This window comes from Pteropus alecto, unplaced genomic scaffold (genome assembly GCF_000325575.1).
Source record: "Pteropus alecto unplaced genomic scaffold, ASM32557v1 scaffold5, whole genome shotgun sequence".
NCBI classification, from domain to species: domain Eukaryota; kingdom Metazoa; phylum Chordata; class Mammalia; order Chiroptera; family Pteropodidae; genus Pteropus; species Pteropus alecto.
The window spans coordinates 24,572,858-24,591,379 of NW_006441953.1; the positions used below are offsets into that span (position 1 = coordinate 24,572,858).

Sequence of the window (18,522 nt, forward strand, 5' to 3'; positions counted from 1 at the left end):
CCCGTGGGAGATGGGAACGCCACCCTCGAGGCAGTCGGAGACGGATAGAACGGACGCAGGAACATGTGCCCGTGTGTTTTCAATGGGTGTTGCCATAGCTACACGTCAAAGAATGTGTTCTTTTTGATAATCAGGAAACCGTCATGTCATGAAACGTCACTTGAGACTCCATTAGTCACTGTATTATTAAATAGTTTCCAAAGAATTAATGCACCAACTGGGCCAGAGGGATTCGAAGGAAGTCACACAGCTCTCTAAGAAGGCTCCCCAGGGAGTCACCGGTCTCCTGAGGCAGCGTCTTTGTGTCCTCCCTGCGTGGACTTCAGTCACAATACAGTTTACCTAACATCCACTCCACCTGGGTTAGTTAGGCAGCTGCTTTACACTGACCGTTCTGAAGGAAGCAGTGTTCGAGATTGGCAGGTCCTCCCTCTCTCATGGCATTTGTGTTGGGGGAAATCAACGAAAGAAACGTAAAATATCAAGTAGTGATCTGGGCAGTAGGAAGAAATAAAAGAGGGCGATGAGAGAGAATATGCTTGGGGCTACTTCCCAGGGGGAAGCCTTTGGAAGGCTGCAAGTGGGAGAGTGGCATAATCTGATTTGTAGGTACATCGTGCAGGCAGCTGTGCAGAGTGAATTTCGGCGGGGGGTTGGGGGAGGCAGGGAAAGACTGTGCAGGGTTAGGGGGCTCCTCCAGAGCTCCACTGGAGACAAGACTCTGGCGTGCACCGGACTGGCAGCAGAGGGGTCAGGAGAAGTGGATGGATTTGAGATGGATTCTGCTGATGGACCGGATGTGGATAGTAAAGAAAAGAGAAGATTCAAATGTTTGTCTTCAGCAGCTCTGTGGGGATTGGCGCCATTTACTGAGATGGGGATCACTCAGAGGTGGTGGGAGCAGGGCTGGGGAGGAAACGAGTTCTCCTACCTCCCAGCACGTGGCCCTGCGGCCTCTGCTAAACCCTGTCCCAAGCCAAGGAGGCCAGGTGGTCCACCCTTTGGATGTCTCCAAAGGCGAAAAGTCCTTCCACGTGCTAATCTGGACTCTGCCTTCTTGTAACTTCCAACCGAGCGTACGTTCTTGTTTCTCTGGAAACACATGGAATGCATCTGCCGTCTTCTGAGAAAGTTTTGCCAAATATTTGAATAGCAAGGTTTTTAACATTGTTTTAACACATTAAAATTTCAAATTCGTTTGAGTAAAAATGCCATTAATTAGATCATAGCATGTATCCATGGGCTTTTCCAGACGGACCGACTAATCTCCGTGTGGAACCATCTTATGTAGCCTTAGTTTTAAATGAAGTGCTAAGCCTTGGGATGACTTGTCACCATAATTCTTTCTTTCTATTGATAATTAACTTTATCCTTAGTTTTAATGTAGTATATGCTTATTGTAGAGTATTAAAAAAATGGAAATAAGTAGATAGATTAAAAAAAATACTTTCCAGCATCTCACCACCCAAACACCTTGACATTTAAGTATTTGGCTTACTTTTTTCAGCATTTTTTTCTTTCACTTTTTTTTCACAAAGGATGGTGTTTGCATTATACATTTATATTTTGTGTTTTTTTATTTGCATTGTAATAAACGTTTAAAAATATTACTTTAAAAGGGTTTCTCAAAGAATATTCTCACAACACTTGCTGAGTATTTCAGTCCATAAGATGACTTAATTTATTGTTAGAGTTTTAATGATTGTTGTTATTTTAATGACACTATGGTAAACAGATTTGATTATAAGGATTTTTCTGTAATTTGAGTAACATCCTTAAGGGGATCACAGAATCAAAGAGCGTGGTCATTTCTGAGACTCTTCATAGAAAGTGATAACACCTAGTTTCTAACAAGGTGATGCAGTTGACCCTCTTATTAGTATAAATTTGCATGGCCATCTGATCACACTCAGCCCTCTGTTAAATTATATTATAAAAAGAAACATTTGCTAATTTGAGAGAGAAAACTTGTTTGGTGCTGATATTCTCATTTATATTCTGTGGCTTACTAGTGAGGACGAATATTTTTCTACATGTTTGTTAGTCATTAAATTGTCTTGTTTCTGAATTGTCTATTTTTGCTTTTGCCCATTTATCAGTTGAATCTGTTATTTTTATGATGTGCCCTTCACATCATTATTCCCTGCCTTATCTTGTTATAAAAACACTTATAGGAGATTTTTTCATGAACTAGATTCCAACTAACTAGAACGTTAAGTACTCAAACTTTGGGTGAGAGGCAAATCGAAAAGAGAAATAAATGACACATACTCTAAAAGCGGAGAAATTCAAATAGAGTGCAGTCTTTCTCCAGCTCTCAGTATAAAACTCATCAAAGCAAAAGCTGTTTTATTTAGACATCTGGGAAATGTACTTTGACAAACATCCGCTTGATGACTGTCAGTGTTGTAAAGAGACTTTGATATCGAAAATCCAAAAAAACTGCTGAAATAAGTTCCACATTTTTATGACAAAGCCCTCTTTGCTGACTCATTTTCGTTGTCCCTGTGATGTGGCTTTAGCATCCTAACACAAAGGAGGGCTCTATTTTCATGTAAATAACATGGTAGAATTAATAAAGAGCTCTGGGGAGTCAATTTGCAAATATGGCCTTGCCTCCTACCTGCTTTCAGCGATGCTTACACACAGTTGCTTTTCAGTATTTTTAACATGTACCTGTTTCCAAAATTTACACATTCGGTGCCCTGATAGCTCTAGAAACACTCTCTCAAACTACCACAAAAGGTAAGAAAACGTCCTTCAAAAGTCTGATTTCTATGCATATAGGCCATAAAAAATATATATATAGATGGAATTTTCAGCCCCGCTTCCGATCAGTTAAAATGAAACTAGTTCTGTTAGAGTTTGATCTTTCACTTTCCAACAGCACGAGAGAGAACATGCTTTGCCGTTGATTTCTAAAACCTGCAATTTCAACTACTGTTTGGAATGATTAAAGCTGATGTCAACCGCAACCGAAGAATAAAAAAAATTTAAAAATTAAGGAAAAGAAAGAAAAGCTGAGTCGCCATCTTGATGGGTTTCCGTGTTACCGAGGAGGCTTCTCATGTGTTAGCTGACAACTGCTCGGCAAACCGAAAGCGCGTAAGGCAATATGAAGAATGACAGGAAGGACCACGCGCCGAGAGACAGCGTGGTGTGCAGAAAAAGCGTCCGATGGGAAGCACTTGAACTTAGAATCCAGGATGCCACTTAGCAGCTCATTTCTTCTTGAGCAAACTGGCTTCTCTGGCACTCAGTTTCCTCATAAACAACCTCGTAAATTAGGACTAATAATACCTACGTGGCCTGAAATTGAGGATCGAATGAGAGAGTATAGATCAACCACCTAGCAGAGCCCCTGGCCCTTCGCACATATTCCATAAGTCATTATGCGGTTGTTATTGGTACAATTATTGTTACCTATAACTCTTACTATCATAGAATGTTGCTGGGAGAAAAAAACGGTGGATGTGGGATAATAAGTAACCTTATATATTGTTAAATAGCCTATATTATAACTAATATTAGCAACCATAACAGACACTTATTGGTCACCTAACATGTGCCGGGTCCTTGTGGCTGCTAAAAGAAGCGGGGAGAGGAAAGTGAGCCCGAGCCACGTTGTCTGGGTTCCTTTGATGGGGTGGCTCTTACAGAGAGGGCTCACACACCCACCCATGCCCAAAGGAAGCAGATGTAGCCACAGAATGGTCACCTGCAGAGCTGAGATGGGACCTCGGTCCCCAGCAGAGGTGGTTACCAACGCTGCTCTTTTCTATGGCATCTCCTTATGTAAACTCGGGATGAGGGGATCTGCTCACTTCCTTGCACCCCACTTTTCTCCCACTAAGCCCTCTAGATCTTCAGGGACCACAGAACAAAGACCACTGACCTGGAATGAGCCCCACCCTCAGTTTTAGCATGGTGAAATTGAGACCCCCCAATCTGAGGAAGTCGCCACTAACCAGGAGCTGGGCTGAAACGTTCATTCAACTTTCTTCTCTCTCCAGAGCCAGAGAGACTTTTGCCCCAGTGGGCGGTCGATGCTCTGCATCTGCTGTGCGTTTGCTCCCGACCTACCATTAGCAGAAACACCGCACGATGTAGTTTTCCCTCTTGTACCTTTTAACTACAGGCCACGTTCCATTTGCCTTTAATGTTTAATACAGTATCCAGCCTGAAATCAAATGACTGCAGGTCGAAGGAAACAGGAAGCAGCACAGGTCAGGGAGAAGCCGAGTCTTCAGGGGTGCTGAGAAATATGCTAATGTTGTTGCGAAGAAACGGCAGAATCAGGGGAGCAGCACTTTGGACGCTGTCTTGAAGGAGTCATCGACAGGAAGAGTCAAGGTGAGGAAAGGCGAGGGGAATACGCGCTTGAACGCGGAGTCGAGTTGATTTCTTAAAAACGAAACTTCTGTGCCTCAAGGACACACGTCCCAATTACACCTTTAAAAAAAAAAAGCCGTATTTGGGGAAAAAAAAAAACTTACCAGCAAAATAACAGACGCTTCTTTAATATCTTTACCATTTCAATGGCCAGGAGAGAGCCACAAGAGTTCTTGCGAAATAAAGTTTAAAAGTTCCTTTTCCAGATGTGGCACCGCAGAGATGTAAATAAAGCTCGAGTGAAAGGATGTCCTTTCAGTGAGAAGATGGCATTGGCCAAGGAATTTGAAATGAGACGCCCAGGGAAGTGCAGAGGACTGAGACATGTAGCGTTCACCTGCCCACCTGCTGCTTGCAGACCCACTGTTCATTGCTCCTAATGGGGAAGGCAAACACCTTGGTTTATAAAGAAATAAAAATTAAAAAAAACAAAAACGTGGCCTCATTTTTCTGCTATTCACCAACGCCTTTAATAATGTACAGAGGGAAAGTATCCTACATGTTTTAACACTTGGCATTTACATTTTAACGAACGATGTATAACACACGCCCAATATTTAGCATAAAAAATCCGTCGAAGTCATTCTTTATTCATTCATTCACTCATTCACTCACTCATGCATTCATTCATTCACTCATTCATTCACTCACTCATTTGTCAACTGTCTCTTGAACAGGCTTTCTGTTACTCTCTGCCTGGAGGAAGCATACATATAAAAAGTACTTTCTTAGGAAATCATCCGGGATGTGGAAAATGCTAAATTCATGAAGACATTTATGACAGCATTATTTTTAACACTAAGTTGGAAACAGCCTCTCTGTTTAAAAACTAAGGAAATAATTCCTTATAATAAATTTACTGGCTGTAGATATCGAAGATGGTGTTCGGGAGAAAAGTGTTTATGTTATATTAAGTAAACATGACAGTACAGATTCGTATATACCTAATGGTTATAATTATGCTAACTATGAAAGAAGGAAAAAGTACAGCCAAAAAAATAATAATAGTAATGGTTGTGCGGTGAGATTAGGATGGACGTCCTTTTTCTTTGCGATATTTCCTTTTTGTTGAAGTATGATGGTAACAGCTTCCCTTTATAGTAAAGCCACTCTGCTTAGGCCACCTGAGCTTTACCTGCTTTGGCTCTTCTGGTCCTCTCGACGGCCCTGTGTTACAGGTAAGGAAACTGGGCACCGAGGGTCTTAGAGTTTGGGCTCAAGCCTGGAAGCGGCAGTTCCAGAACCTGACTTCTTAACGTTCTGCTCACTTGTTCCTTCAGAGAGATCGGTTGGTCTGGCTTTAAAAATAGAAATCCAGGCAGTGGTCTCCAGAGCTCAAGTTCTTACGTCTTGTTGATAAGGTGGAGGAGATCTTAATAACGTGCACTGCTCAAAGGCTGCCGCGGAAAGTATCCCATACGATGATGTCTGGGAACATTTTTGGTAAATTTTAAATTTCCATTCAAAAGGCAGATATGGTGTATTTGCAAAATATTTTTGAGTGCCTTAATAAATGTGTATATTAAATAATTTTAAGCACATTTCGTTGTGTATGAAAATGTAAACCAGCTATTTATGTATTTTAAATAACTGTTTAGAATGTGGATTTTCTCTTAATCGATGAAAAACTACACTGAATAAGGTCTATTTTGACTCTTCTACCAAGTCAGCTTCTCTTCACGCTTTCTCCTTGTCCCTCTGATGTTCTCAGTCCCACCCTTTGTATGAATTCCTTGGCTTTTTCCTTTCCTTCAAGGTCAAGAAACTGCTGTAATTTGTACTTTAGAGGTATTTGTCAGCCCAAGGTTTAAATTCCCAACCAGCAATTGGGATTCTGGGCTGAGGCTTCTTTATTAAGCTTTATATCTTCTTACTATAAGTAAAAAAATAAGATGTGTAGTAGAATTACAAAGGTGACTCCTAAAAGCATGTGGAAGGATTATAACCTTACAACATGCTCACCAAAGCCATGAAAATAGATGAGTTCTTCAAGAGGTACCCGGCAATATACCTTTATAGACTTCTAGAAGGAATATTCGAATTCCACGTGAGCCTTGATGGCCTTTTGGAGAAAATGGGGAAGAGCTTCGTGTTCTAAGAGTTTATGATGTTTTAGGTTGCGTCACATGCATTTGACATTTAATATGAAAGTGGTCTGTTGAAAATGTCATCTGGTTTTCATTCGTAGGGGCCATTTGAAAATGGGAGGTTGGACACTGTGACCTCCTGTTTTCCTCTCAACTCTGAAGTTTTTGTGGTTCTTCGAATCTATGATAAATGCAAAGTTTATTTCCAGCACAACAAATGGCATTTGCGTAGGTCTTCAGAGTTTACAAAACTTTTTCCACACACTCCATCCCGTCTTAAAGAAGGGTGAAGGGAGCGGGGAAGTCGCCGTTAAATCTAGGTAACATACAGAATAGAAAACATGTCTGCTATTTTTCTGCATGTTGTCTGCTGTTGAGATGGAAAGTAATATTCTCATTCAAAGGTAACTATGTGAGAATTAGAATCTTACTCACATGAAACATCTTCTAAAGGATTATCAAACACCTGTTAAGGAGGTGCACACATGATGTATAATGCCATTGAAAAGTGGTTTCACCAGGTGGGAGAATTCAAATAAATCATGTCATCATCTAATTTAAATATTCGGTTCATCTGCTTCAGATATTTAAAGCAAAATATTGATTTTTCTGCGATATTGTGAATCCACTCACATTTTCTATGTTCTAAAATAGACCTTAGTATACTGGTTGTGTTTGCTATGCTTTCCCTGGAAATTCAGGTCCGTTCAGAAATGTCAAGGCTAGCTATGCTTATGCCTGCCCTGAATTTTAAAAAATGTAATAACTGAATCTTTTTCGACGGGGGCTAAGAAAAAAAATGGTATTCTATAATTTTCCTTAGGGACTCGGGTAGATAAGGCCAGGCATATGTGGTGTACCCAATCAAAACACAATTTCACAGGTTATGAGTTTGCATGAGATGCAGTCTATCTCGTGGAACCTGGGTTTGGGTGTGCATGCAGAAACGGGGGGATGCTGCTGCAACCAAGCAGATAGCCTTGGATGCTCTTAATCGAGGCTGTATTACTGGTGGCCGTTTCTTCCTTGTCTTCTCAAAGTGGGACCAAAGTGTAAGTGTGTGTGTGTGTGTGTGTGCATGCGTGCACTTGTGTGTGTGATTAATGGATCTGTTCATAAAGAGCTGGATTCATACAGAGAAGTTTCCTCATCTACACATCAAGAGCAATGATTTCCTCATAATTTAAATAAGAAACAAGTTCATCACCAGTACTTGGCATATGGGAAACTCAGTAATAGTATCTTTTTCAGTTCAAAATTTCTTATAAAGCACATAGGTTGGCTTCGTTTTGAATATCTATTCTGTTAATTAGCTGGCCACCCCTACCCTCTGTGATTCCTGATGAATTCCTTAACTTGGACAAATTACTTAAATCATGACATATGACTTAACTTTGGAAAATTACTTAACTTTCTCAGCCTCAGTTTCCTCTTATGTATAATGAAGATAATCCCCACCCAACTGGGTCATGGTTAGGCTTAAATATAAGTATGCATGTTAAGTGCCTGGAATATAAGAAGCTTAAAATTCAGTTCTCTCCTCCCTTCTCTTGCATTCCTGGGAGAGCGTATTTGAGTTTTGCCTGCAGGACACACTTGGGAAAGCTACTCCTCTGTCTTGTGGGACTTTCTAACATGCAGCACCATTACAACTGCTCATGGCTCCCAGGGAAGGATGCTTAGAAAGCAAAGGCAGCTGGAGCCTTCTGAGGCTGAACTTCTGATCTGGCTTTGCCTTTTGGACATTTAGAGTGAGTCCTTCTGAAATGCATGGAACTATGATTTTGCTTTCTGTTCTTTTTTTTAAATTTAGACTTAAATTAAAAAAAATTAAATATATTGGGGTAACTTTGGTTAATGACATTATATAAATTTCAGGTGTACAATAAAAAAAATTAAATATATTGGTGTAACTTGGTTAACGACATTATATAAATTTCAGGTGTACAACTTTATACTATGACATCCATATATTCTATTGTGTGTTCCTCTCTCGAATTCTTTACTCAGTGCATGGAAGGCTGAGTCATTTATTAGCAATAATGGACAACAGCTTGATGTTCTTACTCTCACACGGGAAGTCGCCTGCTTTGCCAGGCAGAGAAATGGTCGAGCCGAGTTTGTGATCATAGTGTGTGCTGGGAGCTCTGTAGCAAGGTGCTTCCCCCAATGTGTGCTCTGTAGGGGGACAGTCCACTCTGGGTGTCCTTCTGGAAGTACTCCCCTAGATGCACGCTAACATCCAAAGAGTGCTTCCTAAATGTTGGCACAAAGCTCTCAGCCATAGATTTCACAGATGTGTATCTTGTGTCTTTAAAAGCCAAAAGGGAGCCACAAGCGTGCTTGTGAAATCAAGTTTAAAAGCTACTTTTCCAGATGTGGAGCCACAGAAATGCCAATATAGCTATGGTGAAAAGCGCCCCTGTGGTCACATGCCGAGGGATTTGAGGTAAGGGTCCTGGACGGAGGAAAGGCAGGTTCGTTTGGCGCTGCATCTGTGGCTCCTTTGATTCCCCCTAATTATGGGGAAGGCCAGCTTCTTCCAGCAGAGGAGCTAGAATGTGCATTTCGATGACAAGTTTAGTTCATATATTTCGATGTCAGAAAAAGCCCACATTTTAAGAAAGGTTATTGCTCAAGAAGAGTTCTAAAAAATCTGTTTATGTAAACAAAACTTTGATTTTTATATGTGAAGGTGGAGTCAAGCTTTCTTTATTGCAGAAAGCCTCGTTTTGTACCTTTTCTGTGTCCAAGCTATGTGAGAGACCATCGAAGCTTAAAGCCTTATCTCTGCCTTCAGAGATCTCATAGTCTCGTGCACAAGTTTTCCGCTTTACAGAACTTACTGAATGTGCATCAGAAGCCGTCCATGAGCTACAGTGCTAACTGCTGGGAAGTTCAGATGTGAAAACACATTCCTGCCTAACAAACAACCATCATTTTATTTGTTTATAATCTAGTGCATTAACAACTTTGACTACACTGAGTTAGTTGGGTGGTCATTCTGCTGTTCTCTCCTGGGATCACTCATGTGACTGCAGTCTTCTGGCAGCTCCTTTGGAGTTGGATGGTTGCAAGTAGCCTCGTGTACATGTCTGGCAGTTCGTATTGGTGATGGTGAGGCCCCGTGTTTCTCCAGCAGGCTAGCCCAGGCTTTTTTGTGGTCAGGCAGCATTCCAGGAGAGCAATCCCAGTGTATAAGTGACTTTCAAGTACTCTATTCACATCCTGTTTATTAATATTCCATAGACAAAAGCAAGTCATGAAGCCCAGCCCAGTGGATGAGGCAGACCCTTCCTTGCCCTCCTGGATCCTACCTTCTAAAGCTAGTGCCTCTAGGGGTCACGTGCCCTTAGAGGGAAGACAATAGAAGGCCGATGCAATTGAGTTGCAAACTGCAGGACACGTGCCTGTGTAAAGTGAAGAATGCCTACTCTGCTTTCATGAAACCATGTCTTGTAAGCACAATGGCCCAGTCAAGCCAGATCTGATTGTTAAGAAAATCTGGAAATCCTGATCGAATATTGAAGTTACACTGTAAAAGTAGAGTTCGTGTCAATGTACTTAGCAATAACCCAGATCACAAGCATTTTCTTTAAAGAATGTTATACTTTAACAACTTAATCTAGTTAAGGAATATAATTGGAATTCCTTTATATGTAATGTCATATAAGATAAGAATAACAAAAATATTCTCCTTTCTCTATAATTTTATCAGTATTGTCCTCCCCTTTTTCTTCTATTCATCAAATTTTAACTGGTTCTCCTAATTATAACCTGGGCAAGAGATCCTTAGACAAGTTATTTAACATCTCACTGCACAAGCTTGCTTTTTGCTTTCTGTAAAAATGGCGATAATAATGGCATCTCCATCTTGGGATCGTGGCGATTAAAGAACACGATATGGGGTGTAAAGCACTTTCCCCATTACCTGGAACGTAGTAAGTGTGTCATAAACGCATTCATAGTTATTACTTATTATCCTCTGATTCAGTTAGAATTAGGTTCAACTGTGAGTGACGGAATATCCAAAATCGCAGTGTTTTGAACAAGACGGCAGTTTGGTTGTTGTTTCTTTCCGTGAACGCAGGCAGCCCGGGGCAGGCCGTGTCTGCATCGGCGTACGGAAAGGAAATGAAAAGGGAGGGGTGTGCCCCTGTCCTTGTATGGCATCCCCCAGTCAGTGCGCACGGTGCTTGAACTGACATCCCATGGACTCGAATGTGGTCATATGTCACACATAGTTGCCAGAGAGACTAGAGTCTGTGGGGCTAGCTTTATTTCTGGGTGGTCGCGTGCTCAGCTAAAATCCAGGGTCCAATACTGAGAGAAGAAGGAGACAATGAGCGCCTGTCACATCTTCATAGCATCTATCATATTCTTCTATGAAGTTGTCCTAGATACTCGGGTTCCTCAGTTTCATCTTAGAACGTGTAAGAATGCACCCTGGACATCCTGAATTTGACTTTTCTTACCATCAGCACCATCGCCATCACTGCCATTGTCCAGGCCACCATCCTCTGTCCCAGGATTATTGTAGCAGCCAGCAGTGGGACATCTGCTCCTGTCCCCATGGTCTTTTCCACGCAATAGCCAGAGTCAGCTTTTGAAAATGTGGGTCAGATCATGTCTCTCTTCTCCTCAGTGCCCTCCAGTGGCTTCTCACGTTACTCAGAAGAAAAGTCTAAAATGTCGCCGTGCCTTTCGAGGTCTCAAGGACCCAGCTCCACTCTTGCTCCGACCTTGTCTCTGTTTCACTCCTCATGGTACTCCAGCCACGCCAGCCTCTCACTCTTCTTCCCATACTCCTAAGTATCGTCTTTCCTTATGCTCTTTGTATTTAAAATAGAAGAACGAGCTCAGAGAGACTGAGTAAGTTGCCCAAGGTCACACAGCTTAGAAGTAATGGAACCAATATCCAAAACCAGCTCAGTCTGACTACAAGTTGTGTATTTAGTATGCAACCCGACTGCGTAAATGCTTGATGAATGCTTGATTGCTCAGTGATACATTCCATAGAGGCACTTAGTTTATTTGGGGGTAAAGGACTGTCTTCTACCAGTTCTACCAATTCTCAGTATTTCTAGGAGATCCATGAGTTCTTTTGCAGGAGAAAATGTCTTCTAGGTTCCGTCGTTCCCAGAACCCGTTAGGACCCCCCACTCTAAAGCCTGTAGCTGAAGAAGCATATAAGGCCCCTTGAGCCTGAGGCCCATGCAGGCTAATCAGATCAGCCATCATCCTGTCATGGACCCAATGGAATGGCGCTCTTGGGAGTTGAGGATGGACCTCCACAGGCCAGCTGACTCTTCTGCTGTTATTCATGCAGAATCATCTCCTGTTGGCACAAGTGACCTTGGATACAGTTCTTACCTTGTTCACAGAGATGCATCTTTTGCTGAGCATCGCAATTGATTTGAAAGGAACGAGAAGGAACCTCTTGTCCTCAAAGACGTCTTCGTTCTGTTCCATTACGTAACCCGGGGAGCGGGGCGCAGTTTGGGCTTCAGAGACTCAGACCCTCTTGAAGATACTTGTAAAACCTTGTCTGTGTACTCACTGGTGTCTGGTTTCCTAGTGAGGGGATACCGAGACTTTGTCAAGTTCTCTGAGGGAACAGACGCTCCAGAACACGGCGACAACTACTGGCTATAAAAATTCCCCTAGATGCCTGTCATTTATGTAGCACAGAAGATACACCCAGGGTTGCATCGTTCCCTTATTCCCTCAAAACAACCTCACGAGTTAGTATGTTTCCATGGTAATTTCACAGATGCAAAAACTCAGATCGAAGATTTAATTTCTTTTTAATATCACATGTAGATTTTGAGCATGAGATTCATATTTTAAACCCAAGTCTATTATACTCTTGAGAATGTTCTCATTTTTTTTGATATTGACATATATTTTAGCAAAGCAGCGTATAGAAACATGGTTTTAAAAATCAACATTTTTTTTTAAGTTTTCTTCTGCTTCCTGCATTGTCTCTTTCCTTTTTTCCCTCTCTTGTTTATTTGTATCTGTTCCTCTGTTTCGTGTTGGAAAATGGGCTTCTATCTGAGGACCCTTGGCTATGCTGTCACTTTAAGCCTGTGCTGCCCAAGGTCGGTTACAGGCTCTGAGTACATGAGTAAGGCTTTTGGCTGGAGGGTCTCTGCATGGGGGCCTGGGTGGCCAGCCTGCGTTTTCACTGAGGCGACTTCATGAGTGTCTAGAGTTCCTTCGGTGGACCCTTTGGGTTCTTCCAGGCAAGAGCTTTTCAGCTCCCCGCTTAGGGTATGTGAGACCTGCTGTGTTAGGTGGCAGTTAGGTGTTTGGGGCAGGTAGGAAATGGGCAGGTCAGGGGGCCCGAGCTGGGAAATGCTCCCTGTACGGAACCCCTGTTTCTAATTCTGTGCTTCGCTCACCTTCCTGAGCCACACCCAAGCCCTGAGCGTCTCTGTGGTCCTGTAGGATACACTGACTTGCTGCTCTTCCATATCCTTTTCTGCAGCCTGCTGTGTTCTCGGTATCTCCACTTTCGATAAAGACAGTATTATGTCTCTAATTCTACCTTCTATAAATTCATTGAAATATCTCATCCATTTCTCCTCTTCCATTTCCTTTGACCCCTGAGGTTGCACCTTGTCTATTCCTTCCCTGTCTCTTCAGATGAAATTAAAAAAAAAAAATTGCACGTGGTCCTGCCACGGTTCTAAAATGGGTTTCTAGGCTCACTCCTTCTATTATCCGTACGCAGCCTCTCAATGTCTATCGCATTCCGTCCACGCTCTGAGAAATACAAGAAAAACCTTCAAGGGTTCTGCCCTCAAGTATCTCAGAGTCTAGCCCTGACCAAACCGTGCCCGAAGATTCTGCAGCTCTCATATGGGCACACAAACACGCATGCAAGAGAGAGGCTGCAGATTAAGGAAGGTGGAAACCCCTCCTACCCAGAGGGATCCAGACAAGTACGCTCAGTGAGGCGGAGGGAAGTGTGTCTGAGACTCGGGGAAGAACATGAGCAAAATCGTAAAGGCGGAGAAAGAGTAGTGGGTCCTTCAGCGTGGCGTGGCGGGAAGTGCGAACGTCAGAATCCCGCGAGGTCCCAGGTGGAGGCAGGACTTAAACGTGTGATTAGAAGTCTGGGTATCATTTTGTCCTACGGTGATAGTTTGCCAGCGACATCCTACAAATAGATGGTACAAAGATTGTCTATGAGAGAGAGAGAGGCAGAGAGAGACAGAGAGAAAAGGGGCAGGGAGAGACAGAGAGGCGCGCGCGCGCGCGCGCGCGAAGATTGTCTATGAGAGAGAGAGAGGCAGAGAGGCCAGAGAGAGAGACAGAGAGACAGAGAGACAGAGAGAGAGAGAGAGGGAGAGAGAGAGAGAGAGAGAGAGGGAGAGAGAGAGAGAGAGAGAGAACAAGAAACATCTTGAGAAAAAGGGAGGAAGTGAAGCTTTGGGACGGAGGGAAAGGGGACGGTGTGATGGAAGCGGGGGGCGGGGCAGGAGAAAGATTCCAGGAAGAGACCAGAGGGAGAAAAGTGGAACAACCCAGAGTCAAGGTGGAGAACTCAGCTGGGTTTGTCTGCCTGCTGGGAGGAGTTTGTGTCCGGAGATAAGAGGCTGGAAAATCACCGGAGGTCTCTGAGGTCCGGCCCAACCAGGGCGAGTTACATGGACAGGGTGACATCCCAGATGCTGATAACCCTGGGCTTTTCCATGAATCTGTGATTCCTGCTCCGATTTCCTCCCTCTCTAGTTATCAAAGCACAGACAGATGTGTAGAATTTTGGAATAAGAAAAATGAGATAATGTTGTTGATTTTGTGGTTCTGGGCAAAATGTGAATATTGAACTGTATGCAGACAAGAGAATTTTCATAATCTAGTCACATTCCAGATTACTTTTTTTTTTGGTTGCCATTTTCAAAAATGAGGACTCTCCAATACTAATCTACTTAGCAAATCTTATGAACAAAATCAAAAGCTTTGCAAGCCTGTGGCCAAGCTTGTCAGAACTGTAGACTTTTCTTAACCTGTTATCCTTGTTCTCATCCTGGTTTTTATTTATTTTTTTCCTTCTCAAGTAGGGTAGGAAACCGAAGAGCATGAATGAATGGCGTCTTTTCGATGGATCTTAGTACTTATTTCCTTCGTTTTCCACAACTCCAAATTCCTTTTAAAAATATGAGCCTGCATCCAGCCTCTCCGCATTGCCTCTCATTCCGAGGCTGTCTGCCAGCTGACTCTGTCATGCTTGCTGCCCAGAGTGGAGCCGCCTCCTCTGCCGACCTGGGGGACAGGTGGTGCCTTCGAGGAGGTGTTCGAAGGGCCGCCTCCTGATCTGGCTTCAGTTTTCCTGGTGGTGGAGGGGGTGATCTTTCTATTTTATGAGAAGCGACAGGATGTAAAGACGAATAACAAATGAGAATTCTCTCAGTGCATCTCTGGGTCTGGTACGCGCTTTCTTCACTTGAGGTTCTCGCAGGGAATCTTCCTCTCTAAGTTGTGTCTTCGAATTCTGATTATGATTGAACCTCTACACCAATCAAGCCTCTTTCGGCACTTAATCAGTCTCGAACTACCCGCCAAGTCGGTGCAGTGCAAATGTCAGTCTTGAAGCCTCCCTAAGCTCTTATCATTGACCTGTAACATACCTTTTCCGTTCTATTTTTTCTCCTTTTTATCCTGGCCCTTCCCAAAATGTTTAAGCTTGTTGCAAAAAGCAGATTTTCTCAAGCACTTGCAGTCAAATGAATAAGCTAATAAATTGTAAATGGGCTTAGAAAGAGGATTTCCCCCTTTCACGGCAGACGTGAGCACAGCTCAGGGTGAGCGGCTGTCGGAAATGCTCGTGGAAGAACTTTGCCCGTCTCTAAAACCGTCCGCGGGAGTTGCCTTGCTCACCAGAGTGAGGTGAAGGGAATCACCACGCACCACAGAGACGATGTCTTTTGCATAACGATTTAACCCACCCACATGCTGGTGAATATTCACATTAAGTTTCAGAATGTACAGATTTGTGGAAGAAGGAAATGTAGATCAGCATCTGGGAAATGTTACATTTATTTCTTTGTTTTGAATGCCAGGATCACCAAAATCGAGTTTTGTTTTTCTTTTGCTTTTATGAAATAAAGCCAGGAAGGTTATAGATCCTGAACTATTGGTAATAGATGCACTCTGATGACTTTCATTATGTGTTAAGTGTGTGATTTAAAATCAGTCGACCATTTATGATTCGAATACTGTTTCTGTCTTAACGTTCTAGCTAGGTAGTGTGCTCTATCTATTTATGTATCCACCGTCTATCCAACTTCTATCTATATAATTCTCTGTCTAATCTATAATTCATAAATAGATTAGATAGAACATTAGAGCTAAACCAATTTACTGATGTTAATGGTTTATATATACAGAATGATTATATATGATAATATATCTAATGAATATGTATGTGTGTATATCATATACACAAACACACATATATAAAATTAGTTTTATGGGTGATTAATAAACTAAATTTGAAGTGCTTTAATTATATTAGGCTTTCTAGAGAAAATGAAAAGAAAATTGCTACCTATTAACCTCCATGGGAAAGAATTCGCCATATATCACATCTCATACATCACTGAATTAAAGCAACTCCATGATGCAGATGTGAGAAAACCAAGTCACCGAGAGTCAAGGCCTTGGCCCCAAATTGCTGAGCCGGGGTCTGGGTGTTTTTCTGTTTCACGAGGGAGGTCAGTCAGTTTCATCTCATAAGTCCCCTCCTGTTGACTGGTTTGGCTGCTGGAAGCTTTATGACCCTGGGTTCGACTGAAAAAAAAAAAGTAGCGATCAATTCATTCATGCCACAAATATCTATTGAGCACCTACAATGTGCTCGATGTTCTAGATCCTGGGAAAATACCAGAGAAGAAACAAATCAATCCCCTGCCTTTAAGAACTTGCATTCTAGAAGAGAGGAGTCGATCAAGCAGTGACATCGGCCGTGGGTCCGGAAGGGAAGAGTGGCCATCTCATTTGCATCTGATGAATTATGGTCCCTCTGTCACACTATAGAGCTTCATGTGTCAACCTCATCTCCTTTAGGAAGGAAAGCTTTTCTTTCTTACCCTCAAGGTCTTGCATTGGTCTTGATTTGGATATCATATGGTCACCCAAAACCCCACATGGGTCACAGACCGGATGTGGTGAATGGATGTTTAGGGTGCCATGCTTGCCTTGGGGACTAGAAGTCTGAGGAAAGGCCAGGGTCTCTGAGTGTTCCTCACACTTTGGGTCACTAATCTGGAAAACCTTAGCTTCTATTTCTATTTATTTATTCTTTCTGGTTTATCTTTATGCCATGAATGGCCTATAAATTTTTGACCCACGTGTAGGATTCATATCTCAGAAGAAATAATTAGTGCTACTTACGCCGAGTCCCTAACAAAACTCATTATACTATGAAGCAGGTCTCTCCCCTCTGCTTGGAGTGTCCTTCCCACATCACCTGCCTGGTGAAAGGCTCATCCTCGGGGATCTCTTTACAGCCACCTCTTTCAGGAAGCCTTCCTTCTCTGAACTTCCTAGACACAGTCAGAATCTTAGCTCCCATTGCATTGCAAATACTTCTCTGTGATCCTGCATATATTAATGACATGCTAGGTGCATTTGGGTACCGTTAGCATGTATTATTACTCTGTAGTATAGCGTTTACTTTCTTTATGTCTCCCTCATGTGGTTCTAAGAAGACTGACATGCCCACGGTCCCTTTCATGTCCCCAGCACCCAGGTGCATACTGGGACATGGCTGGCATTCAGCCACGCTCTCATGGGTTAAGGAAATCGCCTATGTCAGTCTTAAAAGCATGGCTATGAATACCCATGCTGTGAGCAAATGCTTCAGAAATTGGATGGATTAAAGATGCCAAAACTGGCTTGTGAGGGAGTGGGGAGAGTAAAATAGGGAATTAATGTGAAAAACATGGACTTTGGGTTCAGACAAAGTTGAAATCACATAGGTTTAGGTTCAAATTTTACTTTGCCTCTTGGACAGAGGCACTTAATGTTTCTCAAGTTAAAAAAAACGATAATGATTATCACGTAAGGTCGTTATGTGGATTAAAGAAGACAGCGCTATATAGATTAATTAAGACAGTTCTTAACACATGGACTCATCTCAACTGCCCATGAAATAAGTCGGCCATGGCATGTGGGTGGCATATAGCATTGTCAACCCCAGTCTTCTGTGTCCATAAGCCGGGGGCGATTAACTAGTACCATTCTGCTTTGTGAGAAAGCACATGTGCTCTCATGCGCATGCACGCGCGTGTGCGCACACACACACACACACACACACACACACATTCTCTCTCTCTCTCTCTTCCTCTCTCTCCCACTCCCCACTGTCCTTCTCCCCCCATTACTCTTATTAATCTTTCATTCGTGTCTAAAAGCCAAGAGACATTCTTCAGATGGATGTCTTGAAGTGGTGAATCATAGTGTTGTACCTTTTACACATTGGGGAGTGGGGACTTTTATTCCTAAATTGTCCCGCCCCTGTGGGACTTGAGTACAACATCGCTTCACCGTGCAACATACAGTAACTGGTGTTGTGATGCGGGGTTTAAAAATAGATGTAAATAGTTAACACTTCTTTGAAAAGGAATCAGATCCTCACTTATAGCCTTTATCAACCAGCTGGTTCTTGTAAGCATCTTCCCGATCTGTGTGCAAACATTACTTTTAAGTGATCAGCTGGCATAATTAGGTAAGATTGTACACTAGCAGCACAATTCAGTTTTCTCTTCATCTCGGCTGGAAGAAGCGGCAAACATCAGGGATGATGATACGATGAGAAGTTAGACGTGGGAGCTTATCCCCGCAGCTGCGATACCTTGCTAATCAGCAGAGCTGGTTATCTATTTATTTGTTTTTCTCTTTTAGTTCCGAGGTATGGCTTTGCAGAACCTCGGCCAGAGAGGTAATCACGAAGTGGGTGAGGGTGGCACCAGGGGCTGTGCGTGATCTAGGAGTCTGTGTTTTCTTTCTCTCTGAATGTTTTAGTATTTAA

General features: G+C 42.6%; 1 protein-coding gene across 4 annotated transcripts in view; it reads left to right on the forward strand.

Annotated features, from left to right (window-relative positions):
• The window catches only part of LDB2 (LIM domain binding 2), a 332,843-nt gene that overhangs the window by 41,076 nt on the left and 273,245 nt on the right, over window positions 1–18,522 (forward strand). The window lies entirely within an intron of this gene.